The sequence below is a fragment of the Chenopodium album genome, chromosome 2 (assembly GCF_948465745.1).
Source record: "Chenopodium album chromosome 2, dcCheAlbu1.1, whole genome shotgun sequence".
NCBI lineage: Eukaryota > Viridiplantae > Streptophyta > Magnoliopsida > Caryophyllales > Amaranthaceae > Chenopodium > Chenopodium album.
The window spans coordinates 20,148,573-20,160,892 of NC_137835.1; positions in this window are offsets into that span (position 1 = coordinate 20,148,573).

Here is a 12,320-nt window from a genome sequence, read left to right on the forward strand (position 1 = left end):
GGTGTAAGGGTTATTTTGCCAAATACTTCTTGTTTTTCGAGTGACTTTAACTCTGTCTGCATTGCCTCTTTCCATTTTAGCCAATCATTCCTGTAACGACATTCTTCCACTGTTCTTGGTTCACTATCATTTTCGTCAAATGCTATTTCAATTGCAATGGAATATGCAAATATTTCATTTACGATAATATCATTTCTATTCCAATAATTCCAAGTAGAAACAAAATTTATTGAAGTTTCATTGTTATCGATGTCATGGTCATCTTGTTCACTCCCTTTCGGGTTATCATCTTTTTCTTTATTCTCATCTGTATTTTGTCTTTCTTGATCTTCCGCAAGGGGAATATTGTTGATCTCATCGGGTCTTTTTAATTTTCTTGGTTTAGAGTTTTTTGAACCAAGTGGTCTTCCACACTTTCGGCGTGCTAAAGATTTATTTTCAGTGATCTTATCACCAAATGGAATTTCAATTCGTGCAGGAGCATTTTCAGCTGGTATATGTGATTTTGTCAGCTTCTTTGCATCTATAAATGCATCAGGCAGCTGATTTTCAATGCTTTGTAAATGAACAATTTTCTGAACTTCTTGTTCACACATATTTGTTTGTTGATCAAACATTGACAATTGTGTTGCATCTCAAATTATTCTATTTCTTTCTTTCGTGGGCCCACTTTCTCTCCCCCTAAGGCTGGGAATACTGTCTCATTGAAATGACAGTTGGCAAATCTATCCGTAAATAAATCACCAGTCATTGGTTCAAGATATTTAATTATGAAGGGTGATTCAAACCCAACATAAATTCCCAACCTTCTTTGTGGACCCATCTTTGTTCATTGGGGTGGAGCAATAGGAACATACACCGCACAACCAAAAAATTTTAGATGTGAGACATTAGGTTCTCGACCAAAAACTAATTGTAGTGGTGAGAACTTATGATAAGCAGTTGGTCTCAACCTAATTAGAGTTGCCGCATGTATTATGGCATGTCCTCAAGCAGATGAAGGCAATTTTGATTTCATCAATAATGGCCTTGCAATCAATTGTAGTCTCTTAATTAATGACTCAGCGAGGCCATTTTGTGTATGAACATGAGCTACTAGATGTTCTACAACAATTCCAATCGACATATAATAATCATTAAAAGTTTGGGATGTAAATTCCCCAGCATTGTCAAGCCTTATTCTTTTTATTGTATGGTCTGGAAATTGTGCCCTCAGCTTAATAATTTGAGCAAGTAGTTTTGCAAAAGCAACATTTCTTCTTCATAGGAGACTTACATGTGACCATCGTGTTGAAGAATCAATCAATACCATAAAATATCGAAATGGTCCACCTGCAGGACTAATTGGTCCACAAATGTCTCCTTGAATCCTCTCTAAAAATGTTGGAGATTCAGTAGCAATTTTGTTCATAGATGGCCTTATTATTAATTTGCCAAGTGAACATGCAAAGCATGTTAATTCATCTGATCGAGGGATTTTGACATTCCTAATTGAATGTCCTACTGAATTTGCTATAATCTTATGTATCATTCCTGTACCTGGATGACCTAAGCGATCATGCCATAAAGTTAGCAAATTCTTATTATCTAACTTCTGGTTAGATATCGAATTTATTTCAACTGGTCGTATATCTATATGATATAACCCTGAATAATATGTTGGCAATTTCTCATATATATGTTTCTTGCCATGTTTTTCTGCTGTGAGGCATAAATATTCCTTTTGACCCACTATCATCGTTTCTAAATGAAAACCGTTTTGACGCACATCTTTAAAGCTTATAAGATTTCTTCGAGATTTACTCGAATATAAAGCGTCATTACTGATTAATTTTGTTCCATTTAGGAGTATTATGCAAGCTTTTCCAGAACCTTCTATTAGCTTGGCTGACCCAGAAATGGTATTAACATTTGCTTGAAACACTTTTAATTTTGAAATTTTTTTTCTATCCTTCAGAATAGTGTGTGTTGTTCCACTGTCCAAAAGGCATTGAAATTTGGAACCAACTTCCGGCAGATCCATATCTTCATAAAATAATACGTATAAGATTAGTTTAAGATAATTAACCTAGACTTTATTATAATAATGAAAAATTAAAAGTACATAACTCGAACATGAAAAACATAAAAGAAAAGTACATAAAGAAAACATAATACATATCATAGTAATTGATGAATTATCTAACCATGATTATTCTCTCCAAAGATAAATTCACCACCAGCTTCACCATTGTCTATGAGAAAATCAGACACATCAAGGCTAGTTCCAGGGACATTTTCTTCATTGACGTAATTTTCTTCGGCATGTTTTTCTTTCCCTTTAATAGAAGCCTGGTAAAGTTCTACCTAATGTTTGGCCGTACGACAAGTACGTCCCCAATGTCCAGTCATGCCACATCTATAATATGTGTCTTTTCCTTTTGTGGTGGCTTGATTTTTGTTTCCTTGTTAATTCCCCTTTTTTAGTGTTGTTTTTAGTGGAGAAATGGCCTCTACCACGGCCACGTTCACGTACGTGGAAATTTCCACGACCTCTACCGCGGTTATTATATTGTCTGCGTCCACCTCTATGGGCAACATTTGTCTCGGGTGGATTTGAGATTTCTACAACATTTGTTTCATTAAATGCTTGAGACCCTGTTGGTCTTAGGTTGTGATTTTTCAACAAGAGATCATTATTCTTTTCAGCAACCAATAATGTAGAAATAAGCTCTGAGTATTTTGCAAAGCCTTTTTCACGGTATTGCTGTTACAATACAATGTTATTAGCATGGAATGTAGAGAGTGTTTTCTCTATCATTTGCACTTTAGTAACTGGTTGATCACAATATCTCAATATTGATACAATTTTATATAGTGATGAATTATAATCACTGATAGAATTAAAGTTCTGAAATCTCAGGTTTGTCCACTCAAACTGTGTTGAAGGAAGGAGTGCCTTTTTGGGGTGGTCATATCTTCCTTTCAGGCTATCCCATAGTTCTTTGGGATTTTCCACCATTAAATACTCAGTTTTTAAACTGTTATGTAAATGATTCCTTAAGAGAACTATATCTTTTGCTTTCTCTTGATTAGTAGGAACTTTAACTTGAGCAGGGGCATTTTTTCGTTTCCTGGAATGGTAATTTCTTTGATTGTATGTTCCAATCCTTGAGCCTTTAAATTCATTTGAGCATCAACTGTCCATTCAAGATAATTATGTCCGGACAAGTCTAATACGTCAAATTGTCTTTTCATCAAGTCTCCCATTTTTAACTACAATCAAATAGATAATTATTATTAAGCCAATTAAGAAAGTGATAATTAAATTAATCAATTTATAATCATAATAATAAGCCATTTAAAACATATTTTGCTTCTCCCCCTTGGGTTATTATTATGATTTACATAAAATTAAGCTAAAATAAAGCATGATAATTACTTTAGATAAACAACAACAACGGTAATAACAACAATAAAGATAATATTAAAAAAATAAATACTACTACTATAACTACCTCACCGACAACAATAAAGACAACAACAATAATAATAATAATAATAATAATAATAATAATAATAATAATAATAATAATAATAATAATAATAATAATAACAATATAATTAATGACATACATTAATGATAAGACAAAAGGAACATTTATTATAACAAAATGTACTTATAATCTACCTAGAAGACAAAAAAAACTTGAAGTACTACGGAGATCACATGCATTAATTCCCTTTATCGAAAAACCGAACTCTACTTATGTAAAATGATGAAAATCATCATTTCCATTAATAAAACCACTAGGGCCATAATTAAAACTAAGTATAGCTTTAATTTTCTTAAATCTTCTTCAAAGGTAAAGGGGTGTGGTGGTTGTCGGTTGTCGACGGGGAACATGGTGCGTGGCCGGAGTGAATGGGGGAAGAAGAAGTGGAAATAATTTGGGTAAAAGTGAGGAGGGGATAAGGATTGCATGGTTGTAGGGAATATTTCAAGCGTTAACCCCTAGCTTGAACCCCACTGTGATCATACACTAAAGTACGGTGGCGTCCAAAGGGAAAGAAGATAGAGCAAAAGAGTCGCCAACAAGTTTTTTTAGGAACTTGTAAACCGTTCACGAGGTGAAGGTTACACCCCTTAACGATCCAAGAGATCGTCAACTCCATAAGGTCTTGAACCAAATAGGGTTCGAGGATGAGGGTACAAATCCAACCTAAAAGAGATTGAACCTGCCCTAATAATAGGCCTCTACTTTATTCTGATCGTATTCATGTGCGCTTTCTGACTAACATGCAATCAATAGGTTAATCCTAAACCTGTTTATCTATGTTGGTTGAATATTAATGCACAAAGAAATCTATTATTGGCGATCACTTGAATTATAATCAAATTAACCCTAAACAAGATTATTAATATCTTATTAAGCGTGATTACAAGTACCAATTCCCTTTTAAACATGCATAAAAAGCGTGATCAAGCAATAACAATAAATATCAAGCAACATAATATATCATAATAATAATCATAATCATAATCATGAATCATAAAAATAATCATAATCATAATTAATAATCATAAATCATGTTAAAGTATAATATTAATAGCAAGATCCTAGGCATGATACTAACAAGATTAATAACAAACCCTAGCATGTCATTAAGCAATAAAAATCAAAGCTTTATCCCTAACATGATACTAACATCATAAATATTAGGAAGAACATAGGAAGCAGCATACAATCATATTTAATATTAAAATTACCCTAGACATGATACTAAGAATATCATAATAACATCATAATATCAATAAAAACCATTAAAGCACTTACTTTGATGCCTCGTATCTCTTTCTAATAACAAAATACACACGTTAGTAACTTCAAGGAAAATAATAAATAAAACAATTAAATTAAATAATTGAAATAGAGATTTGGGACCAAACCCTCAGAAATTAAACCTTTCACGTCTAGGGCGAAGACAACTTCGAATATGGCTAGGTGTTTCTAGATCTAATGAATGCGGAATTTTGTATTTGTGAGAAGGCTAGTTTAGAAAAGAGAGAGAGGGAGTAATCAAGAGAATCTTGATGAGAGTTGGTGAATTATAGAGAAACGGTGATTGTAGGTGATTGTGGATGATTGTTGATTTTACTTTGTAGATGAATGAAAACGGAGTTTTACGACGTTATTTATAAAGAAAATCAGCCAAAAAGATAAAATATCAAAACAGAGTTCTGACGCAAATAAAATTGGATTAGTGCCAACGCTAGCTATTGGCGCCAGACGCCAACATTAGCGCCAGGCGCCAATGCTAGCGCCAGACGCTACAGCTGGCGTTTGGCGCTGATTCAGAAAATCACGCGTTTTCTTAAAATCAGATAGAAATGCCGTACAGGAGGATAAAATCATATTTTTCCTCAAAAATGCTCTTTGATTCTAATTAAAACTCTAAAAAGTCAACAAAAGTCAATTTATCAATGCTAATTGAATTAGGAATGAAAAGAACCTTCTAGAAGAATCTAGAAGACTAAAACCATTCCTAATTGCATTAGGAATGATAAATCATATTAGGCCCTCCCCTAGATCATTGAGCCGCATATAAGGCTCAAACCGGGCCCAGTTTAGTAAATTGGCCATAACTTCCTCAATATTCATCGAAATTGGGCTTATAATATATCGTTGGAAAACTCTTGTCAAGCCCTATCCAACTACACTACTATTGGACCCATATCATGGAGCAACCAAACTGGATTGACTGTTTTTCTTAAAATAAGTTTTCAAAAGCAGAGAGAAGAGAAAAGAAATTAAAACTATCTGCAACACTAAACTTTCCACACTTTCACTTCATTCGATTATGATTCGACGCGAAATGTACTCATCACCGGGTTTGGTTTTGGGGAGACACAAATGGGTGTCTACAATGGTGAAATAAGGGGGGTGTAATCCGCTTTTATAGGGGGTGAATTATCAATTTCAGTTTTACACATCTGTAAAAATATCACACAATATTTTAGTAGACTCGTAAAGCAATTGTAATCAAACTATTAATATTTATAAACGTAAATAAGTATCACACTGGGATGGAAGCCGTAGTGGTCCGAAAACCCTAATCTATTCACGAGGTCAAGGGTTCGAAAACTGAAAGAAACATAAAAAATGTGTAATCTAAAATTAAATAAACATAAAGGTTGCATCATTTTTTTTCATTTTAGTAATTATGCACAATTAAGTAAGTATGAACATGATTTGTGTGACCATGAAATTTACTCTATTATCATGCCTGCAACAAATATTTTCACATGTAAAAGTAATTATATGTTACTTTCTATAACCATGCATAAGAGTAACCAAACTAAATATCATAAATGTAGTATGTATTGATATCCTCATTTTTATCAACATGGCTAATCATGTAGAGTAATTTTGTGGAGAAATATATTATGAGTTTCTGGTATAGAGGATCCCGTAAGGGCAACTATAGAGCATACTCCTCAAAATATATTTTTGTGAAAGAAATTTAATCTTTGTAAAATTGGATAATCGGTATAAGTATACCTGATTGAAGATGGTGCTTATAACGTGTTATGAAATATATAGAATTTAGAGGATTAAGAGAAGAAGGTAATAAGAGAAGTAGAATTACTACTTGTATACATTACTCTTGGTAATATTTTTATGTGTATCATCCAAGTGAATTTGCATGGCTATTTATAGTAGTAAAAATCACTATTACATTGTGGGCTATAAACTTAGAGGGTGGCAACAAGGTTTGACTACTATATTAAATGCAATGAAGAAATGGAGTGTGGACATTCACACCATAATTGATGACTAAATTAATTAACTCTTAACAAAATTGAAATTAATTCCTTATGTAAGTCGGTTTAAAAACTATTTTTCACAATGCCGTCCACGAAAGATCGGTTCCTAGATTTGAAATTTGGCAGTATAAAACTGCTGACAATGTTGGCGATTCTATATATAGAACCTCTAATACTATAATTGGTAGAGGTTCTAAGTTGAAGCTACCTATTTTATTATAGCTTTCACTTCTACAAGATTATATAATACTACTAACAATAAAACCTTAATATATAGAACCGCTAGTGATATTAGAGGTTTTACATAAAGAAATGTTAATACCATTGAAGTATCTATTCATAGAACCTTTAATACAATTAGGTTGTATATTAGTTAAAACCACCAACAATGTTAGCGGTTTTATACTTGCAAATACCGAACCTTGAAACCAAGCCTACTTGGACAATATTGTGGGAAATAGTTTTTAAACCAATGTATAAGGATTAGTTTACGTTATTACATTAATTTGGGTAAATCACTCAAAAATTTTGAAAACCACTTTTTTTTTTTTACTTTATTTTTTTTTATTACGATTAGGAGGACTGTGCCACACATCAACTCTCACGGTTTTTTGTAGTGTTGTATGTGTGGGTAGACACTTAGAAGTGATGATAGGGTAATGAATTCCACCCCTAACTACCTCGTGAGGATTCAACCTACTAACCTCAAGGTTTAAAGAGAAAATCTCTTACCAGCTACGTATACCAAACCTTCCTTGGTAATTGAAGATCACATATATAAAAGGAAGTACAAATGCAGAATTGTTATGTATATATATAGTATATGTACATAACATGACATTTGCATGAATATTTTAAAAGTTTACATTTGTACCATAGAGTTTTGATGTACCATGATAGTGAAATGATACTATAAATAGTTATAAAATGGTGTTAAAGATGACTACAATGACATAATTTTAAAGCTAATATATGTTATTGATTGTGAAATTATATTATTAATAGTGTCATGATATTATAAATAGTTACTATGGTACTAAAATGACTACTATGGGTGAGCTAAAATAATGGGTATCCAGTTTCTTTTAATACCGAATTCAGAACCAATATTGGAACCTAATCATCACAGGTTTCAATTCCAGTTCATAGATTTTCAAAACGGTACCCTGTGGAACCGTTTATAAGTGAACAAGACCTAAAATTTATATTATAAACAAAACAAGTCAAACTCACTTTAATACAATATAGTAATTAGGCTTTAGCAAAAAGAAACCAATGGCCCAATACACTAGTAGAAAATCGTATTTGGGCACCGACTAATGTCCACCGTTTTTTAAAAACCTGTGGGGAAAAAAGTGGGCAGGATTGGGGGTAAGAAAATTGGCATCGGTTCCAATTAAGCAAGTGCCAAAGTAATTTAAGGCCACTAGTTCAAACCGATGGCAATTAAAAAAAAAAGCCGCTCTTTTCCTTCTCTTTTCCCTTTCCTTCGTCTTTTTCATTTTCATTTTTGAGCATATATGAAATTTTCGAGCTTCTCACTGTATTCCCTCCTTTCTCGAAACCCTCCACCATTGTTGCAACGTCGGCCACCCTCCTAACAGCAGCAAGCACGAGCCGCGCACCTTCAAGCTCGTCTCTGAACTCCCTCCACCCCGAGGTTCGCCCAATCCCTAATGTTCTCCACAGCCACCGTGCCAAGCTGCCGCGCCAAGCCCATGGTTCCTCCACCACTGACCGCCGTACTCTGCCCTCCATCTTTCCTCTGCTTTCGCCTCAAATAATGGTGGTTAATTATTCTTAGCTCTTCCACCTAGGGTTAGTATTATTTTTTTTTTTTTGGCAATTTGAACAATTATTTTCAAATATCTAATTATATTAATTTCTTTTGCATTTTGAACAATTGTTAGGAAAATTAAAGTTAAGGTTTGAATATAATTTTACCCTGCTTTTTTCTAAATTTTAGGTTGTTATATTGGGAAATTTTGAATAAATTAGAGATTAGTAACCTTGTTACTTAGTTGAATTTTGGTGTGTTTTAATGGGTAATTTTAGGTTATTTTGATGGGTAATTTTGAAGAAATTAGAGATTAGTAACCTTGTTACTTAATTAACTGAATTTTGGTATGTTTAATGGGTAATTTTAGGTTATTTTAATGGGTAATTTTGAATAAATTAGAGATTAGTGACCTTGTTACTTAGTTGAATTTTGGTATATTTTAATGGGTAATTTTGAACAAATTAGTGAATAAATAGTTTAGCAATTGTTAGTTTGATAAATGATGTGTTTTAGCTTAGCAATGTATGTAGCTACTAATTTATTACTAACTTTTGTTTTTTTTTTTTTTGTGTTTTTGTGTTTTTGTTTTTTTTGTTTTTTTTTTTAACTTCATATGTGAAGCACGAGTTTAGCTTAAAGACTACATATTTAGCTCAAGTGGAAAGTTCAAAAGTGTACATCCATTAAACTTGCTATATTGGTATGAATTTTAAACTTTACTAAGCTATATTTCTTTCTATTTATCCATTTAATAAAAGTTTTTTCATGATATTACAATTTGTGTATTGTTTAATTACAAATAAATACAACAATATATATATATATATATATATATATATATATATATATATATATATATATATATATATATATATATATATATATATTATACAAGTAATTAAATTAATAAAAGTTGTCTAAAAATAAATAAATTATACGAGACAACTCTTGTTCCACCACCAACACCACCACCGTCCACGTGCACCACCACTACCATCCACGCGCACCAGCACCACCACCATCCACGCACACCACGCACCACCACCAGACCACGCACCAGCACCACCACCACCCACAAGATCCCAACGCACTTCGCCCACCACGACCCCCACCAACACCAAATCGGCGGCCTGAAAAAACCAATTCAACTACACATCACCATAAAATAATAAAAAATTAAAAAAATTAAAAATAAGGGAACATACCATGAATTCCACCAAAACCTCAAAATTAACTTGAAATTTGGGTTTAGGGGTCAAATAGAGTTTTCATGGTCGAATTTGACTTCAAAAATTCGAATATGGCCTAAGAAACGTCGGTTGTCATGCTTTACGGGTACGTCGGTCGTCGTGCTTCAAGGCTTGAGAAAAGGGTACTCGTCGTGCTTTTAGAGTGCTTCAAGGGTATGCCTGAGAAAAGGGAAGAGAGAGAGAGAATGGAGGGAGGGGAGGAGAGAGAGCGTGAGAAAAATGAGGGGTAAGGGGAGGAGAGAGAGAGTGAGGGCCGTGAGATTGAGAGGTAAGGGAAAGAGAGAGAGAGTGAATGTCGTGAGAATGGAGGGAAGGGAGGAGAGATAGCGTGAGAATTGAGGGGTAAGGGGAGGAGAGATAGCGTGAGAATTGAGGGGTAAGGGGAGGAGAAAGAATATATAGTTGGGCCTTTTATTTTTTAGGGTTTTTGTAACAAATGGAAAGCGGTTTAAGGTTCAAATCGCTTGATATTTACATTTTGGCAAGCGGTTCACCCAAAACCGCTTGCCATTTGCTTATTTTAGGTTTTTTTAAAAAATATTGGGTAAAACCGCTTGCCATTTGGGGCATTCCATCACGTTTTTTCTACTACTGAGAAAGTCTTGAATAGTCCCAAGTTGGAACTGTTCTTGAATGTTTACTCTCACTTAGGTGGTGATTGTATGTCTTCTTTTCGATTTTAAGGAACATATTGGCTTACCATTTCCTCACCATGTTCTCTTGGTATATATGTGGGTAAGTAATTATCTACATCGTGTAATTGGAAAACTAGGGGGAAATGCTGCAGGATTTTCCTTAAAATTGGAAAGTTGACATACATTCACTAGTGAGAGTAGACATTCAATTATGAGTTAGTTGGAGTATTAAGGACCCTTTAGAACCATGCATTTTTTCACTATATGAATGGTATATTCACGGTGCGTACTTGAATTTTATTTACATAAAATGGGTTGCAATTACACATTATTCATAATATGTTGCTATATATGTTTAGAGACAATTTACTAAATGGAGAAGGATCGTGGTTGGATGTATGGTAAACGTGATACATTGGGGAATTCTTTAATGGGGTTCAAGAGTTTTACAAGAGGGCTTTATCTTATCAGCGCAAAATGGGTGTCGATTGCCTTTACTGTCCTTGTATTGATTGTAATAATGTGAAGATGGTCAATAGTGTTCAAATCATTAGAGATCGTGTGATTTGTCGTGGGTTTAGGCTTAAATAGCATGTGTGGATTTTCCACAGTGAAAATGGAGAGTATAGTGGGGATCTTGATGAGAATGATGTGCATGATAGAAGCAATGAGATTCATGTGGACGAGGAATACGAGAATGATGAATATATTATTGATAATAGTGAGGATGATTAGGCGGATGAGGTCGAGGATATAGAGGTGGATGAGATGATGCATGGTGTTGAAAGTGCCGTATTTGAGGTATTATCGGAGGCTTCCAAAAGCTTTTGTATCTTGGGAGCAAAAAATACTCCAAACTATCAGCCATGCTAACACTTTTCAACATTAAGTCGAAGCATGGGTGGACGGACATTAGTGTTTTACTTCTTTGTTGACCGCGTTAAGTGAGATGTTGCTTGATGGGAATGAAATTCCTAAGTCTTACGATTATGTAAAGAAGATCATGTGTCCATTTGGTTTGGAGCATAAGAAGATACATGCATGTCCTAATGATTGTATTCTTTATCGAAATGAGTATGAAAAATTGGAGGAGTGTCCACGATGCAAGCAGTTGCGCTACAAGCGCATGAGTTGCAATCCAGGTACGGAGGGACCTTCTGCTAAGGTGTTGTGGTATCTTCCCATTATTCCAAGGTTTAAGCGTCTATTCTCAATACCAAAATACGCTAAAAACTTAAAGTGGCATGCAGAGGGAAGAAAGAAAAATATAATGCTGAAACATCCAGCTGATTCCTCGCAATGGAAGAACATTGATTTAAAGTTTGGGAAATTCGGTGATGAAGTCAGAAAGTTAAGGCTTGGGTTGTGCATGAACGGGATGATTCCATTTGTCACTCTTAGTACCTAACACAACACATGGTTGGTACTTTAAATGATTTACAATTTGCCTCCTTGTTTGTGCATGAAACGTAAGTATGTAATGCTTTCACTGCTAATAACGGGGCCTAAGCAACCTTGAAACGACATATATGTTTACCTTGTGTCACATATTGATGATTTGAGAAAGATGTGGGATGAAGGGGTTTCCGTTTTTTATGCTCATAAGAACGAGATGTTCACATTGCGTGCAGCCCTTATGTGGACCATGAATGACTTCCCTGCATATGGAAACTTATGTGGGTACAAGGTCAAAGGAAAAAAAAGCAATATATATTAATGACACACCAAGCATATACCTTCAGAATTCTCATAAAGATGTTTACGTATGGACCCGAAGGTTCCTTTGGCATGATCACCCATACTGAAGGTAGAAAAAGGCTTTCGATGGGACAGTGGAAGAGGGGATT